Genomic DNA, 22404 nt, shown 5'->3' with positions numbered 1-22404 from the left:
TTAAAAAGTATTCATTTATGAACCAGTAGTTAGAAGTAGAAAAGTTCTAACAAACCAGAAAGTTCATCTACAGCAACACCACACTGGATACGCCCAATCTCATCTGATCTTGTTAGCTAAGCAGTGTTGGGACTGGTTAGTACTTGGATGGGAGACCACCTGGGAATACAAGGTGCTGTAGATAATTTTATACTGCCAACACCGTTCTGTTGATGCATTCCATTTTAAAACGTATTCATTTATGAACCAGTAGCTAGAAGTAGAAAAGTTCAAACAGAAACCACAAAGCTCATCTACAGCCACACAACACTGGATACGCCCAATCTCATCTGATCTTGGAAGCTAAGCAGTGTTGGGCCTGGTTAGTACTTGGATGGGAGACCACCTGGGAATACAAGGTGCTGTAGATATTTTTATACTGCCAACACCGTTCTGTTGATGCATTCCATTTTCAAACATATTCATTTATGAACCAGTAGTTAGAAGTAGAAAAGTTCTAACAGAAACCAGAAAGTTCATCTACAGCAACACCACACTGGATACGCCCAATCTCATCTGATCTTGGAAGCTAAGCAGTGTTGGGCCTGGTTAGTACTTGGATGGGAGACCACCTGGGAATACAAGGTGCTGTAGATATTTTTATACTGCCAACACCGTTCTGTTGATGCATTCCATTTTCAAACGTATTCATTTATGAACCAGTAGTTAGAAGTAGAAAAGTACTAACAGAAACCATAAAGCTCTTCTACAGCCACACCACACTGGATATGCCCAATCTCATCTGATCTTGGAAGCTAAGCAGTGTTGGGCCTGGTTAGTACTTGGATGGGAGACCACCTGGGAATACATAGGTGCTGTAGATATTTTTATACTGCCAACACCGTTCTGTTGATGTATTCCATTTTCAAACGTATTCATTTATGAACCAGTAGTTAGAAGTAGAAAAGTTCTAACAGAAACCACAAAGCTCATCTACTGCCACACCACACTGGATACGCCCAATCTCATCTCATCTGATCTAGGAAGCTACGCAGTGTTGGGCATGGTTAGTACTTGGATGAGAGACCACCAGGGAATACAATGTGCTGTAGATATTTTTATACTACCAACACCGTTCTGTTGATGCATTCCATTTTCAAACGTATTCATTTATGAACCAGTAGTTAGAAGTAGAATAGTTCTAACAGAAACCATAAAGCTCATATACAGCCACACCACACTGGATACGCCCAATTTCATCTGATCTTGTGAAGCTAAGCAGTGTTGGGCCTGGTTAGTACTTGGATGGGAGACCACCTGGGAATACAATGTGCTGTAGATATTTTTATACTACCAACACCGTTCTGTTGATGCATTCCATTTTCAAACGTATTCATTTATGAACCAGTAGTTAGAAGTAGAATAGTTCTAACAGAAACCGTAAAGCTCATCTACAGCCACACCACACTGGATACGCCCAATCTCATCTGATCTTGTGAAGCTAAGCAGTGTTGGGCCTGGTTAGTACTTGGATGGGAGACCACCTGGGAATACAAGGTGCTGTAGATATTTTTATACTGCCAACACCGTTCTGTTGATGCATTCAAATTTCAAATGTATTCATTTATGAACCAGTAGTTAGAAGTAGAAAAGTTCAAACAGAAACCACAAAGCTCATCTACAGCCACACCACACTGGATACGCCCAATCTCATCTGATCTTGGAAGCTAAGCAGTGTTGGGCCTGGTCAGTACTTGTATGGGAGACCACCTGGGAATACAAGGTGCTGTAGATATTTTTATACTGCCAACACCGTTCTGTTGATGCATTCCATTTTCAAACGTATTCATTTATGAACCAGTAGTTAGAAGTAGAAAAGTTCTAACAGAAACCACAAAGTTCATCTACAGCCACACCACACTGGATACGCCCAATCTCATCTGATCTTGGAAGCTAAGCAGTGTTGGGCCTGGTTAGTACTTGGATAGTTGACCACCTGGGAATACAAGGTGCTGTAGATACTTTTATACTGCCAACACCGTTCTGTTGATGCATTCCATTTTAAAACGTATTCATTTATGAACCAGTAGTTAGAAGTAGAAAAGTTCTAACAGAAACCACAAAGTTCATCTACAACCACACCACACTGGATACGCCCAATCTCATCTGATCTTGGAAGCTAAGCAGTGTTGGGCCTGGTTAGTACTTGGATGGGAGACCACCTGGGGATACAAGGTGCTGTAGATATTTTTATACTGCCAACACCGTTCTGTTGATGCATTCCATTTTCAAACGTATTCATTTATGAACCAGTAGTTAGAAGTAGAAAAGTTCTAACAGAAACCACAAAGCTCATCTACAGCCACACCACACTGGATACGCCCAATCTCATCTGATCTTGGAAGCTAAGCAGTGTTGGGCCTTGTTAGTAATTGGATGGGAGACCACCTGGGAATACAAGGTGCTGTAGATATTTTTATACTGCCAACACCGTTCTGTTGATGCATTCAATTTTCAAATGTATTCATTTATGAACCAGTAGTAAGAAGTAGAAAAGTTCAAACAGAAACCACAAAGCTCATCTACAGCCACACCACACTGGATACGCCCAATCTCATCTGATCTTGGAAGCTAAGCAGTGTTGGGCCTGGTTAGTACTTGGATGGGAGACCACCAGGGAATACAAGGTGCTGTAGATATTTTTATACTGCCAACACTGTTCTGTTGATGCATTCCATTTTCAAACGTATTCATTTATGAACCAGTAGTTAGAAGTAGAAAAGTTCTAACAGAAACCACAAAGCTCATTTACAGCCACACCACATTGGATACGCCCAATCTCATCTGATCTTGGAAGCTAAGCAGTGTTGGGCCTGGTTAGTACTTGGATGGGAGACCACCTGGGAATACAAGGTGCTGTAGATATTTTTATACTACCAACACCGTTCTGTTGATGCATTCCATTTTAAAACGTATTCATTTATGAACCAGTAGTTAGAAGTAGAAAAGTTCTAACAGAAACCATAAAGCTCATCTACAGCCACACCACACTGGATACGCCCAATCTCATCTGATCTTGGAAGCTAAGCAGTGTTGGGCCTGGTTAGTACTTGAATGGGAGACCACCTGGGAATACAAGGTGCTGTAGATATTTTTATACTACCAACACCGTTCTGTTGATGCATTCCATTTTCAAACGTATTCATTTATGAACCAGTAGTTAGAAGTAGAAAAGTTCTAACAGAAACCATAAAGCTCTTCTACAGCCACACCACACTGGATATGCCCAATCTCATCTGATCTTGGAAGCTAAGCAGTGTTGGGCCTGGTTAGTACTTGGATGGGAGACCACCTGGGAATACAAGGTGCTGTAGATATTTTTATACTGCCAACACCGTTCTGTTGATGCATTCCATTTTCAAACGTATTCATTTATGAACCAGTAGTTAGAAGTAGAAAAGTTCTAACAGAAACCACAAAGCTCATCTACAGCCACACAACACTGGATACGCCCAATTTCATCTGATCTTGGAAGCTAAGCAGTGTTGGGCCTGGTTAGTACTTGGATGGGAGACCACCTGGGAATACAAGGTGCTGTAGATATTTTTATACTGCCAACACCGTTCTGTTGATGCATTCAATTTTCAAATGTATTCATTTATGAACCAGTAGTAAGAAGTAGAAAAGTTCAAACAGAAACCAGAAAGCTCATCTACAGCCACACCACACTGGATACGCCCAATCTCATCTGATCTTGGAAGCTAAGCAGTGTTGGGCCTGGTTAGTACTTGGATGGGAGACCACCTGGGAATACAAGGTGCTGTAGATATTTTTATACTGCCAACACTGTTCTGTTGATGCATTCCATTTTCAAACGTATTCATTTATGAACCAGTAGTTAGAAGTAGAAAAGTTCTAACAGAAACCACAAAGCTCATTTACAGCCACACCACATTGGATACGCCCAATCTCATCTGATCTTGGAAGCTAAGCAGTGTTGGGCCTGGTTAGTACTTGGATGGGAGACCACCTGGGAATACAAGGTGCTGTAGATATTTTTATACTGCCAACACCGTTCTGTTGATGCATTCCATTTTAAAACGTATTCATTTATGAACCAGTAGTTAGAAGTAGAAAAGTTCTAACAGAAACCAGAAAGTTCATCTACAGCCACACCACACTGGATACGCCAAATCTCATCTGATCTTGGAAGCTAAGCAGTGTTGGGCCTGGTTAGTACTTGGATGGGAGACCACCTGGGAATACAAGGTGCTGTAGATATTTTTATACTGCCAACACCATTCTGTTGATGCATTCCATTTTAAAAAGTATTCATTTATGAACCAGTAGTTAGAAGTAGAAAAGTTCTAACAAACCAGAAAGTTCATCTACAGCAACACCACACTGGATACGCCCAATCTCATCTGATCTTGTTAGCTAAGCAGTGTTGGGACTGGTTAGTACTTGGATGGGAGACCACCTGGGAATACAAGGTGCTGTAGATAATTTTATACTGCCAACACCGTTCTGTTGATGCATTCCATTTTAAAACGTATTCATTTATGAACCAGTAGCTAGAAGTAGAAAAGTTCAAACAGAAACCACAAAGCTCATCTACAGCCACACAACACTGGATACGCCCAATCTCATCTGATCTTGGAAGCTAAGCAGTGTTGGGCCTGGTTAGTACTTGGATGGGAGACCACCTGGGAATACAAGGTGCTGTAGATATTTTTATACTGCCAACACCGTTCTGTTGATGCATTCCATTTTCAAACGTATTCATTTATGAACCAGTAGTTAGAAGTAGAAAAGTTCTAACAGAAACCAGAAAGTTCATCTACAGCAACACCACACTGGATACGCCCAATCTCATCTGATCTTGGAAGCTAAGCAGTGTTGGGCCTGGTTAGTACTTGGATGGGAGACCACCTGGGAATACAAGGTGCTGTAGATATTTTTATACTGCCAACACCGTTCTGTTGATGCATTCCATTTTCAAACGTATTCATTTATGAACCAGTAGTTAGAAGTAGAAAAGTACTAACAGAAACCATAAAGCTCTTCTACAGCCACACCACACTGGATATGCCCAATCTCATCTGATCTTGGAAGCTAAGCAGTGTTGGGCCTGGTTAGTACTTGGATGGGAGACCACCTGGGAATACATAGGTGCTGTAGATATTTTTATACTGCCAACACCGTTCTGTTGATGTATTCCATTTTCAAACGTATTCATTTATGAACCAGTAGTTAGAAGTAGAAAAGTTCTAACAGAAACCACAAAGCTCATCTACTGCCACACCACACTGGATACGCCCAATCTCATCTCATCTGATCTAGGAAGCTACGCAGTGTTGGGCATGGTTAGTACTTGGATGAGAGACCACCTGGGAATACAATGTGCTGTAGATATTTTTATACTACCAACACCGTTCTGTTGATGCATTCCATTTTCAAACGTATTCATTTATGAACCAGTAGTTAGAAGTAGAATAGTTCTAACAGAAACCATAAAGCTCATATACAGCCACACCACACTGGATACGCCCAATTTCATCTGATCTTGTGAAGCTAAGCAGTGTTGGGCCTGGTTAGTACTTGGATGGGAGACCACCTGGGAATACAATGTGCTGTAGATATTTTTATACTACGAACACCGTTCTGTTGATGCATTCCATTTTCAAACGTATTCATTTATGAACCAGTAGTTAGAAGTAGAATAGTTCTAACAGAAACCGTAAAGCTCATCTACAGCCACACCACACTGGATACGCCCAATCTCATCTGATCTTGTGAAGCTAAGCAGTGTTGGGCCTGGTTAGTACTTGGATGGGAGACCACCTGGGAATACAAGGTGCTGTAGATATTTTTATACTGCCAACACCGTTCTGTTGATGCATTCAAATTTCAAATGTATTCATTTATGAACCAGTAGTTAGAAGTAGAAAAGTTCAAACAGAAACCACAAAGCTCATCTACAGCCACACCACACTGGATACGCCCAATCTCATCTGATCTTGGAAGCTAAGCAGTGTTGGGCCTGGTCAGTACTTGTATGGGAGACCACCTGGGAATACAAGGTGCTGTAGATATTTTTATACTGCCAACACCGTTCTGTTGATGCATTCCATTTTCAAACGTATTCATTTATGAACCAGTAGTTAGAAGTAGAAAAGTTCTAACAGAAACCACAAAGTTCATCTACAGCCACACCACACTGGATACGCCCAATCTCATCTGATCTTGGAAGCTAAGCAGTGTTGGGCCTGGTTAGTACTTGGATAGGAGACCACCTGGGAATACAAGGTGCTGTAGATACTTTTATACTGCCAACACCGTTCTGTTGATGCATTCCATTTTAAAACGTATTCATTTATGAACCAGTAGTTAGAAGTAGAAAAGTTCTAACAGAAACCACAAAGTTCATCTACAACCACACCACACTGGATACGCCCAATCTCATCTGATCTTGGAAGCTAAGCAGTGTTGGGCCTGGTTAGTACTTGGATGGGAGACCACCTGGGGATACAAGGTGCTGTAGATATTTTTATACTGCCAACACCGTTCTGTTGATGCATTCCATTTTCAAACGTATTCATTTATGAACCAGTAGTTAGAAGTAGAAAAGTTCTAACAGAAACCACAAAGCTCATCTACAGCCACACCACACTGGATACGCCCAATCTCATCTGATCTTGGAAGCTAAGCAGTGTTGGGCCTTGTTAGTACTTGGATGGGAGACCACCTGGGAATACAAGGTGCTGTAGATATTTTTATACTGCCAACACCGTTCTGTTGATGCATTCAATTTTCAAATGTATTCATTTATGAACCAGTAGTAAGAAGTAGAAAAGTTCAAACAGAAACCACAAAGCTCATCTACAGCGACACCACACTGGATACGCCCAATCTCATCTGATCTTGGAAGCTAAGCAGTGTTGGGCCTGGTTAGTACTTGGATGGGAGACCACCTGGGAATACAAGGTGCTGTAGATATTTTTATACTGCCAACACTGTTCTGTTGATGCATTCCATTTTCAAACGTATTCATTTATGAACCAGTAGTTAGAAGTAGAAAAGTTCTAACAGAAACCACAAAGCTCATTTACAGCCACACCACATTGGATACGCCCAATCTCATCTGATCTTGGAAGCTAAGCAGTGTTGGGCCTGGTTAGTACTTGGATGGGAGACCACCTGGGAATACAAGGTGCTGTAGATATTTTTATACTACCAACACCGTTCTGTTGATGCATTCCATTTTAAAACGTATTCATTTATGAACCAGTAGTTAGAAGTAGAAAAGTTCTAACAGAAACCATAAAGCTCATCTACAGCCACACCACACTGGATACGCCCAATCTCATCTGATCTTGGAAGCTAAGCAGTGTTGGGCCTGGTTAGTACTTGAATGGGAGACCACCTGGGAATACAAGGTGCTGTAGATATTTTTATACTACCAACACCGTTCTGTTGATGCATTCCATTTTCAAACGTATTCATTTATGAACCAGTAGTTAGAAGTAGAAAAGTTCTAACAGAAACCATAAAGCTCTTCTACAGCCACACCACACTGGATATGCCCAATCTCATCTGATCTTGGAAGCTAAGCAGTGTTGGGCCTGGTTAGTACTTGGATGGGAGACCACCTGGGAATACAAGGTGCTGTAGATATTTTTATACTGCCAACACCGTTCTGTTGATGCATTCCATTTTCAAACGTATTCATTTATGAACCAGTAGTTAGAAGTAGAAAAGTTCTAACAGAAACCACAAAGCTCATCTACAGCCACACAACACTGGATACGCCCAATCTCATCTGATCTTGGAAGCTAAGCAGTGTTGGGCCTGGGTAGTACTTGGATGGGAAACCACCTGGGAATACAAGGTGCTGTAGATATTTTTATACTGCCAACACCGTTCTGTTGATGCATTCCATTTTCAAACTTATTCATTTATGAACCAGTAGTTAGAAGTAGAAAAGTTCTAACAGAAACCACAAAGCTCATCTATAGCAACACCACACTGGATACGCCCAATCTCATCTGATCTTGGAAGCTAAGCAGTGTTGGGCATGGTTAGTACTTGGATGGGAAACCACCTGGGAATACAAGGTGCTGTAGATATTTTTATACTGCCAACACCGTTCTGTTGATGCATTCCATTTTCAAACGTATTCATTTATGAACCAGTAGTTAGAAGTAGAAAAGTTCTAACAGAAACCACAAAGCTCATCTACAGCCACACTACACTGGATACGCCCAATCTCATCTGATCTTGGAAGCTAAGCAGTGTTGGGCCTGGTTAGTACTTGGATGGGAGACCACCTGGGAATACAAGGTGCTGTAGATATTTTTATACTGCCAACACCGTTCTGTTGATGCATTCAATTTTCAAATGTATTCATTTATGAACCAGTAGTAAGAAGTAGAAAAGTTCAAACAGAAACCAGAAAGCTCATCTACAGCCACACCACACTGGATACGCCCAATCTCATCTGATCTTGGAAGCTAAGCAGTGTTGGGCCTGGTTAGTACTTGGATGGGAGACCACCTGGGAATACAAGGTGCTGTAGATATTTTTATACTGCCAACACTGTTCTGTTGATGCATTCCATTTTCAAACGTATTCATTTATGAACCAGTAGTTAGAAGTAGAAAAGTTCTAACAGAAACCACAAAGCTCATTTACAGCCACACCACATTGGATACGCCCAATCTCATCTGATCTTGGAAGCTAAGCAGTGTTGGGCCTGGTTAGTACTTGGATGGGAGACCACCTGGGAATACAAGGTGCTGTAGATATTTTTATACTACCAACACCGTTCTGTTGATGCATTCCATTTTAAAACGTATTCATTTATGAACCAGTAGTTAGAAGTAGAAAAGTTCTAACAGAAACCATAAAGCTCATCTACAGCCACACCACACTGGATACGCCCAATCTCATCTGATCTTGGAAGCTAAGCAGTGTTGGGCCTGGTTAGTACTTGAATGGGAGACCTCCTGGGAATACAAGGTGCTGTAGATATTTTTATACTACCAACACCGTTCTGTTGATGCATTCCATTTTCAAACGTATTCATTTATGAACCAGTAGTTAGAAGTAGAAAAGTACTTACAGAAACCATAAAGCTCTTCTACAGCCACACCACACTGGATATGCCCAATCTCATCTGGTCTTGGAAGCTAAGCAGTGTTGGGCCTGGTTAGTACTTGGATGGGAGAGCACCTGGGAATACAAGGTGCTGTAGATATTTTTATACTGCCAACACAGTTCTGTTGATGCATTCCATTTTCAAACGTATTCATTTATGAACCAGTAGTTAGAAGTAGAAAAGTTCTAACAGAAACTACAAAGCTCATCTACAGCCACACCACACTGGATACGCCCAATCTCATCTGATCTTGGAAGCTAAGCAGTGTTGGGCCTGGTTAGTACTTGGATGGGAAACCACCTGGGAATACAAGGTGCTGTAGATATTTTTATACTGCCAACACCGTTCTGTTGATGCATTCCATTTTCAAACGTATTCATTTATGAACCAGTAGTTAGAAGTAGAAAAGTTCTAACAGAAACCACAAAGCTCATCTACAGCAACACCACACTGGATACGCCCAATCTCATCTGATTTTGGAAGCTAAGCAGTGTTGGGCCTGGTTAGTACTTGGATGGGAAACCACCTGGGAATACAAGGTGCTGTAGATATTTTTATACTGCCAACACCGTTCTGTTGATGCATTCCATTTTAAAACGTATTCATTTATGAACCAGTAGCTAGAAGTAGAAAAGTTCAAACAGAAACCACAAAGCTCATCTACAGCCACACAACACTGGATACGCCCAATCTCATCTGATCTTGGAAGCTAAGCAGTGTTGGGCCTGGTTAGTACTTGGATGGGAGACCACCTGGGAATACAAGGTGCTGTAGATATTTTTATACTGCCAACACCGTTCTGTTGATGCATTCCATTTTCAAACGTATTCATTTATGAACCAGTAGTTAGAAGTAGAAAAGTTCTAACAGAAACCAGAAAGTTCATCTACAGCAACACCACACTGGATACGCCCAATCTCATCTGATCTTGGAAGCTAAGCAGTGTTGGGCCTGGTTAGTACTTGGATGGGAGACCACCTGGGAATACAAGGTGCTGTAGATATTTTTATACTGCCAACACCGTTCTGTTGATGCATTCCATTTTCAAACGTATTCATTTATGAACCAGTAGTTAGAAGTAGAAAAGTACTAACAGAAACCATAAAGCTCTTCTACAGCCACACCACACTGGATATGCTCAATCTCATCTGATCTTGGAAGCTAAGCAGTGTTGGGCCTGGTTAGTACTTGGATGGGAGACCACCTGGGAATACATAGGTGCTGTAGATATTTTTATACTGCCAACACCGTTCTGTTGATGTATTCCATTTTCAAACGTATTCATTTATGAACCAGTAGTTAGAAGTAGAAAAGTTCTAACTGAAACCACAAAGCTCATCTACTGCCACACCACACTGGATACGCCCAATCTCATCTCATCTGATCTAGGAAGCTACGCAGTGTTGGGCATGGTTAGTACTTGGATGAGAGACCACCTGGGAATACAATGTGCTGTAGATATTTTTATACTACCAACACCGTTCTGTTGATGCATTCCATTTTCAAACGTATTCATTTATGAACCAGTAGTTAGAAGTAGAATAGTTCTAACAGAAACCATAAAGCTCATATACAGCCACACCACACTGGATACGCCCAATTTCATCTGATCTTGTGAAGCTAAGCAGTGTTGGGCCTGGTTAGTACTTGGATGGGAGACCACCTGGGAATACAATGTGCTGTAGATATTTTTATACTACCAACACCGTTCTGTTGATGCATTCCATTTTCAAACGTATTCATTTATGAACCAGTAGTTAGAAGTAGAATAGTTCTAACAGAAACCGTAAAGCTCATCTACAGCCACACCACACTGGATACGCCCAATCTCATCTGATCTTGTGAAGCTAAGCAGTGTTGGGCCTGGTTAGTACTTGGATGGGAGACCACCTGGGAATACAAGGTGCTGTAGATATTTTTATACTGCCAACACCGTTCTGTTGATGCATTCAAATTTCAAATGTATTCATTTATGAACCAGTAGTTAGAAGTAGAAAAGTTCAAACAGAAACCACAAAGCTCATCTACAGCCACACCACACTGGATACGCCCAATCTCATCTGATCTTGGAAGCTAAGCAGTGTTGGGCCTGGTCAGTACTTGTATGGGAGACCACCTGGGAATACAAGGTGCTGTAGATATTTTTATACTGCCAACACCGTTCTGTTGATGCATTCCATTTTCAAACGTATTCATTTATGAACCAGTAGTTAGAAGTAGAAAAGTTCTAACAGAAACCACAAAGTTCATCTACAGCCACACCACACTGGATACGCCCAATCTCATCTGATCTTGGAAGCTAAGCAGTGTTGGGCCTGGTTAGTACTTGGATAGGAGACCACCTGGGAATACAAGGTGCTGTAGATACTTTTATACTGCCAACACCGTTCTGTTGATGCATTCCATTTTAAAACGTATTCATTTATGAACCAGTAGTTAGAAGTAGAAAAGTTCTAACAGAAACCACAAAGTTCATCTACAACCACACCACACTGGATACGCCCAATCTCATCTGATCTTGGAAGCTAAGCAGTGTTGGGCCTGGTTAGTACTTGGATGGGAGACCACCTGGGAATACAAGGTGCTGTAGATATTTTTATACTGCCAACACCGTTCTGTTGATGCATTCCATTTTCAAACGTATTCATTTATGAACCAGTAGTTAGAAGTAGAAAAGTTCTAACAGAAACCACAAAGCTCATCTACAGTCACACCACACTGGATACGCCCAATCTCATCTGATCTTGGAAGCTAAGCAGTGTTGGGCCTTGTTAGTACTTGGATGGGAGACCACCTGGGAATACAAGGTGCTGTAGATATTTTTATACTGCCAACACCGTTCTGTTGATGCATTCAATTTTCAAATGTATTCATTTATGAACCAGTAGTAAGAAGTAGAAAAGTTCAAACAGAAACCACAAAGCTCATCTACAGCGACACCACACTGGATACGCCCAATCTCATCTGATCTTGGAAGCTAAGCAGTGTTGGGCCTGGTTAGTACTTGGATGGGAGACCACCTGGGAATACAAGGTGCTGTAGATATTTTTATACTGCCAACACTGTTCTGTTGATGCATTCCATTTTCAAACGTATTCATTTATGAACCAGTAGTTAGAAGTAGAAAAGTTCTAACAGAAACAACAAAGCTCATTTACAGCCACACCACATTGGATACGCCCAATCTCATCTGATCTTGGAAGCTAAGCAGTGTTGGGCCTGGTTAGTACTTGGATGGGAGACCACCTGGGAATACAAGGTGCTGTAGATATTTTTATACTACCAACACCGTTCTGTTGATGCATTCCATTTTAAAACGTATTCATTTATGAACCAGTAGTTAGAAGTAGAAAAGTTCTAACAGAAACCATAAAGCTCATCTACAGCCACACCACACTGGATACGCCCAATCTCATCTGATCTTGGAAGCTAAGCAGTGTTGGGCCTGGTTAGTACTTGAATGGGAGACCACCTGGGAATACAAGGTGCTGTAGATATTTTTATACTACCAACACCGTTCTGTTGATGCATTCCATTTTCAAACGTATTCATTTATGAACCAGTAGTTAGAAGTAGAAAAGTTCTAACAGAAACCATAAAGCTCTTCTACAGCCACACCACACTGGATATGCCCAATCTCATCTGATCTTGGAAGCTAAGCAGTGTTGGGCCTGGTTAGTACTTGGATGGGAGACCACCTGGGAATACAAGGTGCTGTAGATATTTTTATACTGCCAACACCGTTCTGTTGATGCATTCCATTTTCAAACGTATTCATTTATGAACCAGTAGTTAGAAGTAGAAAAGTTCTAACAGAAACCACAAAGCTCATCTACAGCCACACAACACTGGATACGCCCAATCTCATCTGATCTTGGAAGCTAAGCAGTGTTGGGCCTGGGTAGTACTTGGATGGGAAACCACCTGGGAATACAAGGTGCTGTAGATATTTTTATACTGCCAACACCGTTCTGTTGATGCATTCCATTTTCAAACTTATTCATTTATGAACCAGTAGTTAGAAGTAGAAAAGTTCTAACAGAAACCACAAAGCTCATCTACAGCAACACCACACTGGATACGCCCAATCTCATCTGATCTTGGAAGCTAAGCAGTGTTGGGCATGGTTAGTACTTGGATGGGAAACCACCTGGGAATACAAGGTGCTGTAGATATTTTTATACTGCCAACACCGTTCTGTTGATGCATTCCATTTTCAAACGTATTCATTTATGAACCAGTAGTTAGAAGTAGAAAAGTTCTAACAGAAACCACAAAGCTCATCTACAGCCACACTACACTGGATACGCCCAATCTCATCTGATCTTGGAAGCTAAGCAGTGTTGGGCCTGGTTAGTACTTGGATGGGAGACCACCTGGGAATACAAGGTGCTGTAGATATTTTTATACTGCCAACACCGTTCTGTTGATGCATTCAATTTTCAAATGTATTCATTTATGAACCAGTAGTAAGAAGTAGAAAAGTTCAAACAGAAACCAGAAAGCTCATCTACAGCCACACCACACTGGATACGCCCAATCTCATCTGATCTTGGAAGCTAAGCAGTGTTGGGCCTGGTTAGTACTTGGATGGGAGACCACCTGGGAATACAAGGTGCTGTAGATATTTTTATACTGCCAACACTGTTCTGTTGATGCATTCCATTTTCAAACGTATTCATTTATGAACCAGTAGTTAGAAGTAGAAAAGTTCTAACAGAAACCACAAAGCTCATTTACAGCCACACCACATTGGATACGCCCAATCTCATCTGATCTTGGAAGCTAAGCAGTGTTGGGCCTGGTTAGTACTTGGATGGGAGACCACCTGGGAATACAAGGTGCTGTAGATATTTTTATACTACCAACACCGTTCTGTTGATGCATTCCATTTTAAAACGTATTCATTTATGAACCAGTAGTTAGAAGTAGAAAAGTTCTAACAGAAACCATAAAGCTCATCTACAGCCACACCACACTGGATACGCCCAATCTCATCTGATCTTGGAAGCTAAGCAGTGTTGGGCCTGGTTAGTACTTGAATGGGAGACCTCCTGGGAATACAAGGTGCTGTAGATATTTTTATACTACCAACACCGTTCTGTTGATGCATTCCATTTTCAAACGTATTCATTTATGAACCAGTAGTTAGAAGTAGAAAAGTACTTACAGAAACCATAAAGCTCTTCTACAGCCACACCACACTGGATATGCCCAATCTCATCTGGTCTTGGAAGCTAAGCAGTGTTGGGCCTGGTTAGTACTTGGATGGGAGACCACCTGGGAATACAAGGTGCTGTAGATATTTTTATACTGCCAACACAGTTCTGTTGATGCATTCCATTTTCAAACGTATTCATTTATGAACCAGTAGTTAGAAGTAGAAAAGTTCTAACAGAAACTACAAAGCTCATCTACAGCCACACCACACTGGATACGCCCAATCTCATCTGATCTTGGAAGCTAAGCAGTGTTGGGCCTGGTTAGTACTTGGATGGGAAACCACCTGGGAATACAAGGTGCTGTAGATATTTTTATACTGCCAACACCGTTCTGTTGATGCATTCCATTTTCAAACGTATTCATTTATGAACCAGTAGTTAGAAGTAGAAAAGTTCTAACAGAAACCACAAAGCTCATCTACAGCAACACCACACTGGATACGCCCAATCTCATCTGATCTTGGAAGCTAAGCAGTGTTGGGCCTGGTTAGTACTTGGATGGGAAACCACCTGGGAATACAAGGTGCTGTAGATATTTTTATACTGCCAACACCGTTCTGTTGATGCATTCCATTTTAAAACGTATTCATTTATGAACCAGTAGCTAGAAGTAGAAAAGTTCAAACAGAAACCATAAAGCTCATCTACAGCCACACAACACTGGATACGCCCAATCTCATCTGATCTTGGAAGCTAAGCAGTGTTGGGCCTGGTTAGTACTTGGATGGGAGACCACCTGGGAATACAAGGTGCTGTAGATATTTTTATACTGCCAACACCGTTCTGTTGATGCATTCCATTTTCAAACGTATTCATTTATGAACCAGTAGTTAGAAGTAGAAAAGTTCTAACAGAAACCAGAAAGTTCATCTACAGCAACACCACACTGGATACGCCCAATCTCATCTGATCTTGGAAGCTAAGCAGTGTTGGGCCTGGTTAGTACTTGGATGGGAGACCACCTGGGAATACAAGGTGCTGTAGATATTTTTATACTGCCAACACCGTTCTGTTGATGCATTCAAATTTCAAATGTATTCATTTATGAACCAGTAGTTAGAAGTAGAAAAGTTCAAACAGAAACCACAAAGCTCATCTACAGCCACACCACACTGGATACGCCCAATCTCATCTGATCTTGGAAGCTAAGCAGTGTTGGGCCTGGTCAGTACTTGTATGGGAGACCACCTGGGAATACAAGGTGCTGTAGATATTTTTATACTGCCAACACCGTCCTGTTGATGCATTCCATTTTCAAATGTATTCATTTATGAACCAGTAGTTAGAAGTAGAAAAGTTCTAACAGAAACCACAAAGTTCATCTACAGCCACACCACACTGGATACGCCCAATCTCATCTGATCTTGGAAGCTAAGCAGTGTTGGGCCTGGTTAGTACTTGGATAGGAGACCACCTGGGAATACAAGGTGCTGTAGATATTTTTATACTGCCAACACCGTTCTGTTGATGCATTCCATTTTCAAACGTATTCATTTATGAACCAGTAGTTAGAAGTAGAAAAGTTCTAACAGAAACCACAAAGCTCATCTACAGCCACACCACACTGGATACGCCCAATCTCATCTGATCTTGGAAGCTAAGCAGTGTTGGGCCTGGTTAGTACTTGGATGGGAGACCACCTGGGAATACAAGGTGCTGTAGATATTTTTATACTGCCAACACCGTTCTGTTGATGCATTCCATTTTCAAACGTATTCATTTATGAACCAGTAGTTAGAAGTAGAATAGTTCTAACAGAAACCATAAAGCTCATCTACAGCCACACCACACTGGATACGCCCAATCTCATCTGATCTTGGAAGCTAAGCAGTGTTGGGCCTGGTTAGTACTTGGATGGGAGACCACCTGGGAATACAAGGTGCTGTAGATATTTTTATACTGCCAACACTGTTCTGTTGATGCATTCCATTTTCAAACGTATTCATTTATGAACCAGTAGTTAGAAGTAGAAAAGTTCTAACAGAAACCACAAAGCTCATTTACAGCCACACCACATTGGATACGCCCAATCTCATCTGATCTTGGAAGCTAAGCAGTGTTGGGCCTGGTTAGTACTTGGATGGGAGACCACCTGGGAATACAAGGTGCTGTAGATATTTTTATACTACCAACACCGTTCTGTTGATGCATTCCATTTTAAAACGTATTCATTTATGAACCAGTAGTTAGAAGTAGAAAAGTTCTAACAGAAACCATAAAGCTCATCTACAGCCACACCACACTGGATACGCCCAATCTCATCTGATCTTGGAAGCTAAGCAGTGTTGGGCCTGGTTAGTACTTGAATGGGAGACCACCTGGGAATACAAGGTGCTGTAGATATTTTTATACTACCAACACCGTTCTGTTGATGCATTCCATTTTCAAACGTATTCATTTATGAACCAGTAGTTAGAAGTAGAAAAGTTCTAACAGAAACCATAAAGCTCTTCTACAGCCACACCACACTGGATATGCCCAATCTCATCTGATCTTGGAAGCTAAGCAGTGTTGGGCCTGGTTAGTACTTGGATGGGAGACCACCTGGGAATACAAGGTGCTGTAGATATTTTTATACTGCCAACACCGTTCTGTTGATGCATTCCATTTTCAAACGTATTCATTTATGAACCAGTAGTTAGAAGTAGAAAAGTTCTAACAGAAACCACAAAGCTCATCTACAGCCACACCACACTGGATACGCCCAATCTCATCTGATCTTGGAAGCTAAGCAGTGTTGGGCCTGGTTAGTACTTGGATGGGAAACCACCTGGGAATACAAGGTGCTGTAGATATTTTTATACTGCCAACACCGTTCTGTTGATGCATTCCATTTTCAAATTTATTCATTTATGAACCAGTAGTTAGAAGTAGAAAAGTTCTAACAGAAACCACAAAGCTCATCTACAGCAACACCACACTGGATACGCCCAATCTCATCTGATCTTGGAAGCTAAGCAGTGTTGGGCATGGTTAGTACTTGGATGGGAAACCACCTGGGAATACAAGGTGCTGTAGATATTTTTATACTGCCAACACCGTTCTGTTGATGCATTCCATTTTCAAACGTATTCATTTATGAACCAGTAGTTAGAAGTAGAAAAGTTCTAACAGAAACCACAAAGCTCATCTACAGCCACACTACACTGGATACGCCCAATCTCATCTGATCTTGGAAGCTAAGCAGTGTTGGGCCTGGTTAGTACTTGTATGGGAGACCACCTGGGAATACAAGGTGCTGTAGATATTTTTATACTGCCAACACCGTTCTGTTGATGCATTCAATTTTCAAATGTATTCATTTATGAACCAGTAGTAAGAAGTAGAAAAGTTCAAACAGAAACCAGAAAGCTCATCTACAGCCACACCACACTGGATACGCCCAATCTCATCTGATCTTGGAAGCTAAGCAGTGTTGGGCCTGGTTAGTACTTGGATGGGAGACCACCTGGGAATACAAGGTGCTGTAGATATTTTTATACTGCCAACACTGTTCTGTTGATGCATTCCATTTTCAAACGTATTCATTTATGAACCAGTAGTTAGAAGTAGAAAAGTTCTAACAGAAACCACAAAGCTCATTTACAGCCACACCACATTGGATACGCCCAATCTCATCTGATCTTGGAAGCTAAGCAGTGTTGGGCCTGGTTAGTACTTGGATGGGAGACCACCTGGGAATACAAGGTGCTGTAGATGTTTTTATACTACCAACACCGTTCTGTTGATGCATTCCATTTTAAAACGTATTCATTTATGAACCAGTAGTTAGAAGTAGAAAAGTTCTAACAGAAACCATAAAGCTCATCTACAGCCACACCACACTGGATACGCCCAATCTCATCTGATCTTGGAAGCTAAGCAGTGTTGGGCCTGGTTAGTACTTGAATGGGAGACCACCTGGGAATACAAGGTGCTGTAGATATTTTTATACTACCAACACCGTTCTGTTGATGCATTCCATTTTCAAACGTATTCATTTATGAACCAGTAGTTAGAAGTAGAAAAGTACTTACAGAAACCATAAAGCTCTTCTACAGCCACACCACACTGGATATGCCCAATCTCATCTGGTCTTGGAAGCTAAGCAGTGTTGGGCCTGGTTAGTACTTGGATGGGAGACCACCTGGGAATACAAGGTGCTGTAGATATTTTTATACTGCCAACACAGTTCTGTTGATGCATTCCATTTTCAAACGTATTCATTTATGAACCAGTAGTTAGAAGTAGAAAAGTTCTAACAGAAACTACAAAGCTCATCTACAGCCACACCACACTGGATACGTCCAATCTCATCTGATCTTGGAAGCTAAGCAGTGTTGGGCCTGGTTAGTACTTGGATGGGAAACCACCTGGGAATACAAGGTGCTGTAGATATTTTTATACTGCCAACACCGTTCTGTTGATGCATTCCATTTTCAAACGTATTCATTTATGAACCAGTAGTTAGAAGTAGAAAAGTTCTAACAGAAACCACAAAGCTCATCTACAGCAACACCACACTGGATACGCCCAATCTCATCTGATCTTGGAAGCTAAGCAGTGTTGGGCCTGGTTAGTACTTGGATGGGAAACCACCTGGGAATACAAGGTACTGTAGATATTTTTATACTGCCAACACCGTTCTGTTGATGCATTCCATTTTCAAACGTATTCATTTATGAACCAGTAGTTAGAAGTAGAAAAGTTCTAACAGAAACCACAAAGCTCATCTACAGCCACTCCACACTGGATACGCCCAATCTCATCTGATCTTGGAAGCTAAGTAGTGTTGGGCCTGGTTAGTACTTGGATGGGAGACCACCTGGGAATACAAGGTGCTGTAGATATTTTTATACTACCAACACCGTTCTGTTGATGCATTCCATTTTCAAACGTATTCATTTATGAACCAGTAGTTAGAAGTAGAAAAGTTCTAACAGAAACCATAAAGCTCATCTACAGCCACACCACACTGGATACACCCAATCTCATCTGATCTTGGAAGCTAAGCAGTGTTGGGCCTGGTTAGTACTTGGATGGGAAACCACCTGGGAATACAAGGTGCTGTAGATATTTTTATACTGCCAACACCGTTCTGTTGATGCATTCCATTTTCAAACGTATTCATTTATGAACCAGTAGTTAGAAGTAGAAAAGTTCTAACAGAAACCATAAAGCTCTTCTACAGCCACACCACACTGGATATGCCCAATCTCATCTGATCTTGGAAGCTAAGCAGTGTTGGGCCTGGTTAGTACTTGGATGGGAGACCACCTGGGAATACAAGGTGCTGTAGATATTTTTATACTGCCAACACCGTTCTGTTGATGCATTCCATTTTCAAACGTATTCATTTATGAACCAGTAGTTAGAAGTAGAAAAGTTCTAACAGAAACCACAAAGCTCATCTACAGCCACACCACACTGGATACGCCCAATCTCATCTGATCTTGGAAGCTAAGCAGTGTTGGGCCTGGTTAGTACTTGGATGGGAAACCACCTGGGAATACAAGGTGCTGTAGATATTTTTATACTGCCAACACCGTTCTGTTGATGCATTCCATTTTCAAACTTATTCATTTATGAACCAGTAGTTAGAAGTAGAAAAGTTCTAACAGAAACCACAAAGCTCATCTACAGCAACACCACACTGGATACGCCCAATCTCATCTGATCTTGGAAGCTAAGCAGTGTTGGGCATGGTTAGTACTTGGATGGGAAACCACCTGGGAATACAAGGTGCTGTAGATATTTTTATACTGCCAACACCGTTCTGTTGATGCATTCCATTTTCAAACGTATTCATTTATGAACCAGTAGTTAGAAGTAGAAAAGTTCTAACAGAAACCACAAAGCTCATCTACAGCCACACTACACTGGATACGCCCAATCTCATCTGATCTTGGAAGCTAAGCAGTGTTGGGCCTGGTTAGTACTTGTATGGGAGACCACCTGGGAATACAAGGTGCTGTAGATATTTTTATACTGCCAACACCGTTCTGTTGATGCATTCAATTTTCAAATGTATTCATTTATGAACCAGTAGTAAGAAGTAGAAAAGTTCAAACAGAAACCAGAAAGCTCATCTACAGCCACACCACACTGGATACGCCCAATCTCATCTGATCTTGGAAGCTAAGCAGTGTTGGGCCTGGTTAGTACTTGGATGGGAGACCACCTGGGAATACAAGGTGCTGTAGATATTTTTATACTGCCAACACTGTTCTGTTGATGCATTCCATTTTCAAACGTATTCATTTATGAACCAGTAGTTAGAAGTAGAAAAGTTCTAACAGAAACCACAAAGCTCATTTACAGCCACACCACATTGGATACGCCCAATCTCATCTGATCTTGGAAGCTAAGCAGTGTTGGGCCTGGTTAGTACTTGGATGGGAGACCACCTGGGAATACAAGGTGCTGTAGATATTTTTATACTACCAACACCGTTCTGTTGATGCATTCCATTTTAAAACGTATTCATTTATGAACCAGTAGTTAGAAGTAGAAAAGTTCTAACAGAAACCATAAAGCTCATCTACAGCCACACCACACTGGATACGCCCAATCTCATCTGATCTTGGAAGCTAAGCAGTGTTGGGCCTGGTTAGTACTTGAATGGGAGACCACCTGGGAATACAAGGTGCTGTAGATATTTTTATACTACCAACACCGTTCTGTTGATGCATTCCATTTTCAAACGTATTCATTTATGAACCAGTAGTTAGAAGTAGAAAAGTACTTACAGAAACCATAAAGCTCTTCTACAGCCACACCACACTGGATATGCCCAATCTCATCTGGTCTTGGAAGCTAAGCAGTGTTGGGCCTGGTTAGTACTTGGATGGGAGACCACCTGGGAATACAAGGTGCTGTAGATATTTTTATACTGCCAACACAGTTCTGTTGATGCATTCCATTTTCAAACGTATTCATTTATGAACCAGTAGTTAGAAGTAGAAAAGTTCTAACAGAAACTACAAAGCTCATCTACAGCCACACCACACTGGATACGTCCAATCTCATCTGATCTTGGAAGCTAAGCAGTGTTGGGCCTGGTTAGTACTTGGATGGGAAACCACCTGGGAATACAAGGTGCTGTAGATATTTTTATACTGCCAACACCGTTCTGTTGATGCATTCCATTTTCAAACGTATTCATTTATGAACCAGTAGTTAGAAGTAGAAAAGTTCTAACAGAAACCACAAAGCTCATCTACAGCAACACCACACTGGATACGCCCAATCTCATCTGATCTTGGAAGCTAAGCAGTGTTGGGCCTGGTTAGTACTTGGATGGGAAACCACCTGGGAATACAAGGTACTGTAGATATTTTTATACTGCCAACACCGTTCTGTTGATGCATTCCATTTTCAAACGTATTCATTTATGAACCAGTAGTTAGAAGTAGAAAAGTTCTAACAGAAACCACAAAGCTCATCTACAGCCACTCCACACTGGATACGCCCAATCTCATCTGATCTTGGAAGCTAAGTAGTGTTGGGCCTGGTTAGTACTTGGATGGGAGACCACCTGGGAATACAAGGTGCTGTAGATATTTTTATACTACCAACACCGTTCTGTTGATGCATTCCATTTTCAAACGTATTCATTTATGAACCAGTAGTTAGAAGTAGAAAAGTTCTAACAGAAACCATAAAGCTCATCTACAGCCACACCACACTGGATACACCCAATCTCATCTGATCTTGGAAGCTAAGCAGTGTTGGGCCTGGTTAGTACTTGGATGGGAAACCACCTGGGAATACAAGGTGCTGTAGATATTTTTATACTGCCAACACCGTTCTGTTGATGCATTCCATTTTCAAACATATTCATTTATGAACCAGTAGTTAGAAGTAGAAAAGTTCTAACAGAAACCTTAAAGCTCATCTACAGCCACACCACACTGGATACGCCCAATCTCATCTGATCTTGGAAGCTAAGCAGTGTTGGGCCTGGTCAGTACTTGTATGGGAGACCACCTGGGAATACAAGGTGCTGTAGATATTTTTATACTGCCAACACCGTTCTGTTGATGCATTCCATTTTCAAACGTA

The 22404-nt window shown here is 41.3% G+C and overlaps 88 non-coding genes and 11 pseudogenes across 88 annotated transcripts; all 99 read left to right on the top strand.

The window, feature by feature from the left end:
- The first annotated feature begins 65 nt into the window (after positions 1-65).
- LOC134893147 (5S ribosomal RNA) lies at positions 66-184 on the top strand (annotated as a pseudogene).
- Positions 185-291: 107 nt separating this feature from the next.
- On the top strand, positions 292-410 carry LOC135067797 (5S ribosomal RNA). Its single transcript, XR_010254006.1, has one exon. It is a non-coding gene; the product is annotated as a 5S ribosomal RNA (ribosomal RNA).
- A 107-nt stretch (positions 411-517) lies between these two features.
- On the top strand, positions 518-636 carry LOC135059700 (5S ribosomal RNA). The gene has a single exon (XR_010246101.1). It is a non-coding gene; the product is annotated as a 5S ribosomal RNA (ribosomal RNA).
- Positions 637-743: 107 nt separating this feature from the next.
- Positions 744-863, top strand: LOC134885040 (5S ribosomal RNA). Its single transcript, XR_010169168.1, has one exon. It is a non-coding gene; the product is annotated as a 5S ribosomal RNA (ribosomal RNA).
- Positions 864-970: 107 nt separating this feature from the next.
- On the top strand, positions 971-1094 carry LOC134897934 (5S ribosomal RNA; annotated as a pseudogene).
- A 107-nt stretch (positions 1095-1201) lies between these two features.
- LOC134894880 (5S ribosomal RNA) lies at positions 1202-1321 on the top strand (annotated as a pseudogene).
- Positions 1322-1428: 107 nt separating this feature from the next.
- Positions 1429-1548, top strand: LOC135069734 (5S ribosomal RNA). Its single transcript, XR_010255918.1, has one exon. It is a non-coding gene; the product is annotated as a 5S ribosomal RNA (ribosomal RNA).
- A 107-nt stretch (positions 1549-1655) lies between these two features.
- On the top strand, positions 1656-1774 carry LOC135065541 (5S ribosomal RNA). The gene has a single exon (XR_010251820.1). It is a non-coding gene; the product is annotated as a 5S ribosomal RNA (ribosomal RNA).
- Positions 1775-1881: 107 nt separating this feature from the next.
- Positions 1882-2000, top strand: LOC135068721 (5S ribosomal RNA). Its single transcript, XR_010254914.1, has one exon. It is a non-coding gene; the product is annotated as a 5S ribosomal RNA (ribosomal RNA).
- Positions 2001-2107: 107 nt separating this feature from the next.
- On the top strand, positions 2108-2226 carry LOC134885382 (5S ribosomal RNA). Its single transcript, XR_010169497.1, has one exon. It is a non-coding gene; the product is annotated as a 5S ribosomal RNA (ribosomal RNA).
- A 107-nt stretch (positions 2227-2333) lies between these two features.
- On the top strand, positions 2334-2452 carry LOC135058449 (5S ribosomal RNA). The gene has a single exon (XR_010244878.1). It is a non-coding gene; the product is annotated as a 5S ribosomal RNA (ribosomal RNA).
- A 107-nt stretch (positions 2453-2559) lies between these two features.
- On the top strand, positions 2560-2678 carry LOC135060145 (5S ribosomal RNA). Its single transcript, XR_010246535.1, has one exon. It is a non-coding gene; the product is annotated as a 5S ribosomal RNA (ribosomal RNA).
- Positions 2679-2785: 107 nt separating this feature from the next.
- On the top strand, positions 2786-2904 carry LOC135062361 (5S ribosomal RNA). The gene has a single exon (XR_010248712.1). It is a non-coding gene; the product is annotated as a 5S ribosomal RNA (ribosomal RNA).
- A 107-nt stretch (positions 2905-3011) lies between these two features.
- Positions 3012-3130, top strand: LOC135058352 (5S ribosomal RNA). The gene has a single exon (XR_010244783.1). It is a non-coding gene; the product is annotated as a 5S ribosomal RNA (ribosomal RNA).
- A 107-nt stretch (positions 3131-3237) lies between these two features.
- On the top strand, positions 3238-3356 carry LOC135064412 (5S ribosomal RNA). Its single transcript, XR_010250719.1, has one exon. It is a non-coding gene; the product is annotated as a 5S ribosomal RNA (ribosomal RNA).
- Positions 3357-3463: 107 nt separating this feature from the next.
- Positions 3464-3582, top strand: LOC134886040 (5S ribosomal RNA). Its single transcript, XR_010170137.1, has one exon. It is a non-coding gene; the product is annotated as a 5S ribosomal RNA (ribosomal RNA).
- Positions 3583-3689: 107 nt separating this feature from the next.
- Positions 3690-3808, top strand: LOC135066269 (5S ribosomal RNA). Its single transcript, XR_010252522.1, has one exon. It is a non-coding gene; the product is annotated as a 5S ribosomal RNA (ribosomal RNA).
- Positions 3809-3915: 107 nt separating this feature from the next.
- Positions 3916-4034, top strand: LOC135062360 (5S ribosomal RNA). Its single transcript, XR_010248711.1, has one exon. It is a non-coding gene; the product is annotated as a 5S ribosomal RNA (ribosomal RNA).
- Positions 4035-4141: 107 nt separating this feature from the next.
- LOC135064339 (5S ribosomal RNA) lies at positions 4142-4260 on the top strand. Its single transcript, XR_010250648.1, has one exon. It is a non-coding gene; the product is annotated as a 5S ribosomal RNA (ribosomal RNA).
- Positions 4261-4365: 105 nt separating this feature from the next.
- On the top strand, positions 4366-4484 carry LOC134893146 (5S ribosomal RNA; annotated as a pseudogene).
- Positions 4485-4591: 107 nt separating this feature from the next.
- On the top strand, positions 4592-4710 carry LOC135067796 (5S ribosomal RNA). Its single transcript, XR_010254005.1, has one exon. It is a non-coding gene; the product is annotated as a 5S ribosomal RNA (ribosomal RNA).
- A 107-nt stretch (positions 4711-4817) lies between these two features.
- LOC135059699 (5S ribosomal RNA) lies at positions 4818-4936 on the top strand. The gene has a single exon (XR_010246100.1). It is a non-coding gene; the product is annotated as a 5S ribosomal RNA (ribosomal RNA).
- A 107-nt stretch (positions 4937-5043) lies between these two features.
- Positions 5044-5163, top strand: LOC134885039 (5S ribosomal RNA). Its single transcript, XR_010169167.1, has one exon. It is a non-coding gene; the product is annotated as a 5S ribosomal RNA (ribosomal RNA).
- Positions 5164-5270: 107 nt separating this feature from the next.
- On the top strand, positions 5271-5394 carry LOC134897452 (5S ribosomal RNA; annotated as a pseudogene).
- Positions 5395-5501: 107 nt separating this feature from the next.
- On the top strand, positions 5502-5621 carry LOC134894878 (5S ribosomal RNA; annotated as a pseudogene).
- Positions 5622-5728: 107 nt separating this feature from the next.
- Positions 5729-5848, top strand: LOC135069733 (5S ribosomal RNA). The gene has a single exon (XR_010255917.1). It is a non-coding gene; the product is annotated as a 5S ribosomal RNA (ribosomal RNA).
- Positions 5849-5955: 107 nt separating this feature from the next.
- LOC135065540 (5S ribosomal RNA) lies at positions 5956-6074 on the top strand. Its single transcript, XR_010251819.1, has one exon. It is a non-coding gene; the product is annotated as a 5S ribosomal RNA (ribosomal RNA).
- A 107-nt stretch (positions 6075-6181) lies between these two features.
- On the top strand, positions 6182-6300 carry LOC135063659 (5S ribosomal RNA). Its single transcript, XR_010249984.1, has one exon. It is a non-coding gene; the product is annotated as a 5S ribosomal RNA (ribosomal RNA).
- A 107-nt stretch (positions 6301-6407) lies between these two features.
- On the top strand, positions 6408-6526 carry LOC134885380 (5S ribosomal RNA). The gene has a single exon (XR_010169495.1). It is a non-coding gene; the product is annotated as a 5S ribosomal RNA (ribosomal RNA).
- Positions 6527-6633: 107 nt separating this feature from the next.
- On the top strand, positions 6634-6752 carry LOC135060035 (5S ribosomal RNA). Its single transcript, XR_010246427.1, has one exon. It is a non-coding gene; the product is annotated as a 5S ribosomal RNA (ribosomal RNA).
- A 107-nt stretch (positions 6753-6859) lies between these two features.
- LOC135059575 (5S ribosomal RNA) lies at positions 6860-6978 on the top strand. The gene has a single exon (XR_010245976.1). It is a non-coding gene; the product is annotated as a 5S ribosomal RNA (ribosomal RNA).
- A 107-nt stretch (positions 6979-7085) lies between these two features.
- LOC135062359 (5S ribosomal RNA) lies at positions 7086-7204 on the top strand. The gene has a single exon (XR_010248710.1). It is a non-coding gene; the product is annotated as a 5S ribosomal RNA (ribosomal RNA).
- A 107-nt stretch (positions 7205-7311) lies between these two features.
- On the top strand, positions 7312-7430 carry LOC135058350 (5S ribosomal RNA). Its single transcript, XR_010244781.1, has one exon. It is a non-coding gene; the product is annotated as a 5S ribosomal RNA (ribosomal RNA).
- A 107-nt stretch (positions 7431-7537) lies between these two features.
- LOC135064411 (5S ribosomal RNA) lies at positions 7538-7656 on the top strand. Its single transcript, XR_010250718.1, has one exon. It is a non-coding gene; the product is annotated as a 5S ribosomal RNA (ribosomal RNA).
- Positions 7657-7763: 107 nt separating this feature from the next.
- LOC135069972 (5S ribosomal RNA) lies at positions 7764-7882 on the top strand. The gene has a single exon (XR_010256149.1). It is a non-coding gene; the product is annotated as a 5S ribosomal RNA (ribosomal RNA).
- Positions 7883-7989: 107 nt separating this feature from the next.
- Positions 7990-8108, top strand: LOC134888641 (5S ribosomal RNA; annotated as a pseudogene).
- A 107-nt stretch (positions 8109-8215) lies between these two features.
- On the top strand, positions 8216-8334 carry LOC135060700 (5S ribosomal RNA). Its single transcript, XR_010247093.1, has one exon. It is a non-coding gene; the product is annotated as a 5S ribosomal RNA (ribosomal RNA).
- A 107-nt stretch (positions 8335-8441) lies between these two features.
- Positions 8442-8560, top strand: LOC135066257 (5S ribosomal RNA). The gene has a single exon (XR_010252511.1). It is a non-coding gene; the product is annotated as a 5S ribosomal RNA (ribosomal RNA).
- Positions 8561-8667: 107 nt separating this feature from the next.
- On the top strand, positions 8668-8786 carry LOC135062358 (5S ribosomal RNA). Its single transcript, XR_010248709.1, has one exon. It is a non-coding gene; the product is annotated as a 5S ribosomal RNA (ribosomal RNA).
- Positions 8787-8893: 107 nt separating this feature from the next.
- Positions 8894-9012, top strand: LOC134901709 (5S ribosomal RNA). Its single transcript, XR_010175192.1, has one exon. It is a non-coding gene; the product is annotated as a 5S ribosomal RNA (ribosomal RNA).
- A 107-nt stretch (positions 9013-9119) lies between these two features.
- Positions 9120-9238, top strand: LOC134891723 (5S ribosomal RNA; annotated as a pseudogene).
- Positions 9239-9345: 107 nt separating this feature from the next.
- LOC135058751 (5S ribosomal RNA) lies at positions 9346-9464 on the top strand. Its single transcript, XR_010245175.1, has one exon. It is a non-coding gene; the product is annotated as a 5S ribosomal RNA (ribosomal RNA).
- Positions 9465-9571: 107 nt separating this feature from the next.
- Positions 9572-9690, top strand: LOC134884696 (5S ribosomal RNA). Its single transcript, XR_010168833.1, has one exon. It is a non-coding gene; the product is annotated as a 5S ribosomal RNA (ribosomal RNA).
- Positions 9691-9797: 107 nt separating this feature from the next.
- LOC135067795 (5S ribosomal RNA) lies at positions 9798-9916 on the top strand. Its single transcript, XR_010254004.1, has one exon. It is a non-coding gene; the product is annotated as a 5S ribosomal RNA (ribosomal RNA).
- A 107-nt stretch (positions 9917-10023) lies between these two features.
- LOC135059698 (5S ribosomal RNA) lies at positions 10024-10142 on the top strand. The gene has a single exon (XR_010246099.1). It is a non-coding gene; the product is annotated as a 5S ribosomal RNA (ribosomal RNA).
- Positions 10143-10249: 107 nt separating this feature from the next.
- On the top strand, positions 10250-10369 carry LOC134888357 (5S ribosomal RNA; annotated as a pseudogene).
- A 107-nt stretch (positions 10370-10476) lies between these two features.
- Positions 10477-10600, top strand: LOC134897451 (5S ribosomal RNA; annotated as a pseudogene).
- A 107-nt stretch (positions 10601-10707) lies between these two features.
- On the top strand, positions 10708-10827 carry LOC134894877 (5S ribosomal RNA; annotated as a pseudogene).
- Positions 10828-10934: 107 nt separating this feature from the next.
- On the top strand, positions 10935-11054 carry LOC135069732 (5S ribosomal RNA). Its single transcript, XR_010255916.1, has one exon. It is a non-coding gene; the product is annotated as a 5S ribosomal RNA (ribosomal RNA).
- A 107-nt stretch (positions 11055-11161) lies between these two features.
- On the top strand, positions 11162-11280 carry LOC135065538 (5S ribosomal RNA). The gene has a single exon (XR_010251817.1). It is a non-coding gene; the product is annotated as a 5S ribosomal RNA (ribosomal RNA).
- Positions 11281-11387: 107 nt separating this feature from the next.
- LOC135063658 (5S ribosomal RNA) lies at positions 11388-11506 on the top strand. Its single transcript, XR_010249983.1, has one exon. It is a non-coding gene; the product is annotated as a 5S ribosomal RNA (ribosomal RNA).
- Positions 11507-11613: 107 nt separating this feature from the next.
- LOC135062765 (5S ribosomal RNA) lies at positions 11614-11732 on the top strand. Its single transcript, XR_010249109.1, has one exon. It is a non-coding gene; the product is annotated as a 5S ribosomal RNA (ribosomal RNA).
- A 107-nt stretch (positions 11733-11839) lies between these two features.
- On the top strand, positions 11840-11958 carry LOC134901976 (5S ribosomal RNA). Its single transcript, XR_010175451.1, has one exon. It is a non-coding gene; the product is annotated as a 5S ribosomal RNA (ribosomal RNA).
- Positions 11959-12065: 107 nt separating this feature from the next.
- LOC135059574 (5S ribosomal RNA) lies at positions 12066-12184 on the top strand. Its single transcript, XR_010245975.1, has one exon. It is a non-coding gene; the product is annotated as a 5S ribosomal RNA (ribosomal RNA).
- Positions 12185-12291: 107 nt separating this feature from the next.
- Positions 12292-12410, top strand: LOC135062356 (5S ribosomal RNA). Its single transcript, XR_010248707.1, has one exon. It is a non-coding gene; the product is annotated as a 5S ribosomal RNA (ribosomal RNA).
- Positions 12411-12517: 107 nt separating this feature from the next.
- Positions 12518-12636, top strand: LOC135058349 (5S ribosomal RNA). Its single transcript, XR_010244780.1, has one exon. It is a non-coding gene; the product is annotated as a 5S ribosomal RNA (ribosomal RNA).
- Positions 12637-12743: 107 nt separating this feature from the next.
- LOC135064409 (5S ribosomal RNA) lies at positions 12744-12862 on the top strand. The gene has a single exon (XR_010250716.1). It is a non-coding gene; the product is annotated as a 5S ribosomal RNA (ribosomal RNA).
- Positions 12863-12969: 107 nt separating this feature from the next.
- LOC135069971 (5S ribosomal RNA) lies at positions 12970-13088 on the top strand. Its single transcript, XR_010256148.1, has one exon. It is a non-coding gene; the product is annotated as a 5S ribosomal RNA (ribosomal RNA).
- Positions 13089-13195: 107 nt separating this feature from the next.
- LOC134886349 (5S ribosomal RNA) lies at positions 13196-13314 on the top strand. The gene has a single exon (XR_010170434.1). It is a non-coding gene; the product is annotated as a 5S ribosomal RNA (ribosomal RNA).
- A 107-nt stretch (positions 13315-13421) lies between these two features.
- Positions 13422-13540, top strand: LOC135060699 (5S ribosomal RNA). The gene has a single exon (XR_010247092.1). It is a non-coding gene; the product is annotated as a 5S ribosomal RNA (ribosomal RNA).
- A 107-nt stretch (positions 13541-13647) lies between these two features.
- LOC135066246 (5S ribosomal RNA) lies at positions 13648-13766 on the top strand. Its single transcript, XR_010252500.1, has one exon. It is a non-coding gene; the product is annotated as a 5S ribosomal RNA (ribosomal RNA).
- A 107-nt stretch (positions 13767-13873) lies between these two features.
- LOC135062355 (5S ribosomal RNA) lies at positions 13874-13992 on the top strand. The gene has a single exon (XR_010248706.1). It is a non-coding gene; the product is annotated as a 5S ribosomal RNA (ribosomal RNA).
- Positions 13993-14099: 107 nt separating this feature from the next.
- On the top strand, positions 14100-14218 carry LOC134901708 (5S ribosomal RNA). Its single transcript, XR_010175191.1, has one exon. It is a non-coding gene; the product is annotated as a 5S ribosomal RNA (ribosomal RNA).
- Positions 14219-14325: 107 nt separating this feature from the next.
- Positions 14326-14444, top strand: LOC135070459 (5S ribosomal RNA). The gene has a single exon (XR_010256625.1). It is a non-coding gene; the product is annotated as a 5S ribosomal RNA (ribosomal RNA).
- Positions 14445-14551: 107 nt separating this feature from the next.
- LOC135058750 (5S ribosomal RNA) lies at positions 14552-14670 on the top strand. The gene has a single exon (XR_010245174.1). It is a non-coding gene; the product is annotated as a 5S ribosomal RNA (ribosomal RNA).
- A 107-nt stretch (positions 14671-14777) lies between these two features.
- On the top strand, positions 14778-14896 carry LOC135064061 (5S ribosomal RNA). Its single transcript, XR_010250378.1, has one exon. It is a non-coding gene; the product is annotated as a 5S ribosomal RNA (ribosomal RNA).
- A 107-nt stretch (positions 14897-15003) lies between these two features.
- LOC135067793 (5S ribosomal RNA) lies at positions 15004-15122 on the top strand. Its single transcript, XR_010254003.1, has one exon. It is a non-coding gene; the product is annotated as a 5S ribosomal RNA (ribosomal RNA).
- A 107-nt stretch (positions 15123-15229) lies between these two features.
- LOC135059696 (5S ribosomal RNA) lies at positions 15230-15348 on the top strand. The gene has a single exon (XR_010246097.1). It is a non-coding gene; the product is annotated as a 5S ribosomal RNA (ribosomal RNA).
- Positions 15349-15455: 107 nt separating this feature from the next.
- LOC135065537 (5S ribosomal RNA) lies at positions 15456-15574 on the top strand. The gene has a single exon (XR_010251816.1). It is a non-coding gene; the product is annotated as a 5S ribosomal RNA (ribosomal RNA).
- Positions 15575-15681: 107 nt separating this feature from the next.
- LOC135063657 (5S ribosomal RNA) lies at positions 15682-15800 on the top strand. The gene has a single exon (XR_010249982.1). It is a non-coding gene; the product is annotated as a 5S ribosomal RNA (ribosomal RNA).
- Positions 15801-15907: 107 nt separating this feature from the next.
- LOC135066234 (5S ribosomal RNA) lies at positions 15908-16026 on the top strand. The gene has a single exon (XR_010252488.1). It is a non-coding gene; the product is annotated as a 5S ribosomal RNA (ribosomal RNA).
- Positions 16027-16133: 107 nt separating this feature from the next.
- On the top strand, positions 16134-16252 carry LOC135066223 (5S ribosomal RNA). Its single transcript, XR_010252477.1, has one exon. It is a non-coding gene; the product is annotated as a 5S ribosomal RNA (ribosomal RNA).
- Positions 16253-16359: 107 nt separating this feature from the next.
- LOC135062354 (5S ribosomal RNA) lies at positions 16360-16478 on the top strand. Its single transcript, XR_010248705.1, has one exon. It is a non-coding gene; the product is annotated as a 5S ribosomal RNA (ribosomal RNA).
- Positions 16479-16585: 107 nt separating this feature from the next.
- On the top strand, positions 16586-16704 carry LOC135058348 (5S ribosomal RNA). The gene has a single exon (XR_010244779.1). It is a non-coding gene; the product is annotated as a 5S ribosomal RNA (ribosomal RNA).
- A 107-nt stretch (positions 16705-16811) lies between these two features.
- Positions 16812-16930, top strand: LOC135064408 (5S ribosomal RNA). Its single transcript, XR_010250715.1, has one exon. It is a non-coding gene; the product is annotated as a 5S ribosomal RNA (ribosomal RNA).
- A 107-nt stretch (positions 16931-17037) lies between these two features.
- LOC135058749 (5S ribosomal RNA) lies at positions 17038-17156 on the top strand. The gene has a single exon (XR_010245172.1). It is a non-coding gene; the product is annotated as a 5S ribosomal RNA (ribosomal RNA).
- Positions 17157-17263: 107 nt separating this feature from the next.
- Positions 17264-17382, top strand: LOC134886347 (5S ribosomal RNA). Its single transcript, XR_010170432.1, has one exon. It is a non-coding gene; the product is annotated as a 5S ribosomal RNA (ribosomal RNA).
- A 107-nt stretch (positions 17383-17489) lies between these two features.
- Positions 17490-17608, top strand: LOC135067005 (5S ribosomal RNA). The gene has a single exon (XR_010253235.1). It is a non-coding gene; the product is annotated as a 5S ribosomal RNA (ribosomal RNA).
- A 107-nt stretch (positions 17609-17715) lies between these two features.
- On the top strand, positions 17716-17834 carry LOC135066211 (5S ribosomal RNA). Its single transcript, XR_010252465.1, has one exon. It is a non-coding gene; the product is annotated as a 5S ribosomal RNA (ribosomal RNA).
- A 107-nt stretch (positions 17835-17941) lies between these two features.
- LOC135063936 (5S ribosomal RNA) lies at positions 17942-18060 on the top strand. Its single transcript, XR_010250255.1, has one exon. It is a non-coding gene; the product is annotated as a 5S ribosomal RNA (ribosomal RNA).
- A 107-nt stretch (positions 18061-18167) lies between these two features.
- On the top strand, positions 18168-18286 carry LOC135058347 (5S ribosomal RNA). Its single transcript, XR_010244778.1, has one exon. It is a non-coding gene; the product is annotated as a 5S ribosomal RNA (ribosomal RNA).
- A 107-nt stretch (positions 18287-18393) lies between these two features.
- On the top strand, positions 18394-18512 carry LOC135070458 (5S ribosomal RNA). Its single transcript, XR_010256624.1, has one exon. It is a non-coding gene; the product is annotated as a 5S ribosomal RNA (ribosomal RNA).
- Positions 18513-18619: 107 nt separating this feature from the next.
- LOC135066866 (5S ribosomal RNA) lies at positions 18620-18738 on the top strand. The gene has a single exon (XR_010253103.1). It is a non-coding gene; the product is annotated as a 5S ribosomal RNA (ribosomal RNA).
- A 107-nt stretch (positions 18739-18845) lies between these two features.
- Positions 18846-18964, top strand: LOC135070089 (5S ribosomal RNA). Its single transcript, XR_010256264.1, has one exon. It is a non-coding gene; the product is annotated as a 5S ribosomal RNA (ribosomal RNA).
- A 107-nt stretch (positions 18965-19071) lies between these two features.
- On the top strand, positions 19072-19190 carry LOC135066851 (5S ribosomal RNA). The gene has a single exon (XR_010253088.1). It is a non-coding gene; the product is annotated as a 5S ribosomal RNA (ribosomal RNA).
- Positions 19191-19297: 107 nt separating this feature from the next.
- On the top strand, positions 19298-19416 carry LOC134900754 (5S ribosomal RNA). Its single transcript, XR_010174258.1, has one exon. It is a non-coding gene; the product is annotated as a 5S ribosomal RNA (ribosomal RNA).
- Positions 19417-19523: 107 nt separating this feature from the next.
- LOC135064406 (5S ribosomal RNA) lies at positions 19524-19642 on the top strand. Its single transcript, XR_010250714.1, has one exon. It is a non-coding gene; the product is annotated as a 5S ribosomal RNA (ribosomal RNA).
- Positions 19643-19749: 107 nt separating this feature from the next.
- On the top strand, positions 19750-19868 carry LOC135058748 (5S ribosomal RNA). Its single transcript, XR_010245171.1, has one exon. It is a non-coding gene; the product is annotated as a 5S ribosomal RNA (ribosomal RNA).
- A 107-nt stretch (positions 19869-19975) lies between these two features.
- LOC134886345 (5S ribosomal RNA) lies at positions 19976-20094 on the top strand. Its single transcript, XR_010170431.1, has one exon. It is a non-coding gene; the product is annotated as a 5S ribosomal RNA (ribosomal RNA).
- Positions 20095-20201: 107 nt separating this feature from the next.
- Positions 20202-20320, top strand: LOC135067004 (5S ribosomal RNA). Its single transcript, XR_010253234.1, has one exon. It is a non-coding gene; the product is annotated as a 5S ribosomal RNA (ribosomal RNA).
- A 107-nt stretch (positions 20321-20427) lies between these two features.
- On the top strand, positions 20428-20546 carry LOC135066200 (5S ribosomal RNA). The gene has a single exon (XR_010252454.1). It is a non-coding gene; the product is annotated as a 5S ribosomal RNA (ribosomal RNA).
- Positions 20547-20653: 107 nt separating this feature from the next.
- Positions 20654-20772, top strand: LOC135062353 (5S ribosomal RNA). The gene has a single exon (XR_010248704.1). It is a non-coding gene; the product is annotated as a 5S ribosomal RNA (ribosomal RNA).
- A 107-nt stretch (positions 20773-20879) lies between these two features.
- On the top strand, positions 20880-20998 carry LOC135058346 (5S ribosomal RNA). Its single transcript, XR_010244777.1, has one exon. It is a non-coding gene; the product is annotated as a 5S ribosomal RNA (ribosomal RNA).
- A 107-nt stretch (positions 20999-21105) lies between these two features.
- On the top strand, positions 21106-21224 carry LOC135070457 (5S ribosomal RNA). The gene has a single exon (XR_010256623.1). It is a non-coding gene; the product is annotated as a 5S ribosomal RNA (ribosomal RNA).
- A 107-nt stretch (positions 21225-21331) lies between these two features.
- Positions 21332-21450, top strand: LOC135066865 (5S ribosomal RNA). The gene has a single exon (XR_010253102.1). It is a non-coding gene; the product is annotated as a 5S ribosomal RNA (ribosomal RNA).
- Positions 21451-21557: 107 nt separating this feature from the next.
- LOC135070088 (5S ribosomal RNA) lies at positions 21558-21676 on the top strand. The gene has a single exon (XR_010256263.1). It is a non-coding gene; the product is annotated as a 5S ribosomal RNA (ribosomal RNA).
- Positions 21677-21783: 107 nt separating this feature from the next.
- On the top strand, positions 21784-21902 carry LOC135066850 (5S ribosomal RNA). Its single transcript, XR_010253087.1, has one exon. It is a non-coding gene; the product is annotated as a 5S ribosomal RNA (ribosomal RNA).
- A 107-nt stretch (positions 21903-22009) lies between these two features.
- Positions 22010-22128, top strand: LOC134900753 (5S ribosomal RNA). Its single transcript, XR_010174257.1, has one exon. It is a non-coding gene; the product is annotated as a 5S ribosomal RNA (ribosomal RNA).
- A 107-nt stretch (positions 22129-22235) lies between these two features.
- On the top strand, positions 22236-22354 carry LOC135065536 (5S ribosomal RNA). The gene has a single exon (XR_010251815.1). It is a non-coding gene; the product is annotated as a 5S ribosomal RNA (ribosomal RNA).
- The last annotated feature ends 50 nt before the right edge of the window (positions 22355-22404 follow it).

Source organism: Pseudophryne corroboree, chromosome 3, assembly GCF_028390025.1.
Source record: "Pseudophryne corroboree isolate aPseCor3 chromosome 3, aPseCor3.hap2, whole genome shotgun sequence".
Classification (NCBI taxonomy): domain Eukaryota; kingdom Metazoa; phylum Chordata; class Amphibia; order Anura; family Myobatrachidae; genus Pseudophryne; species Pseudophryne corroboree.
Note: the sequence above shows the minus strand (reverse complement) of the source record. Positions and strands in the feature narration are given on the sequence as shown.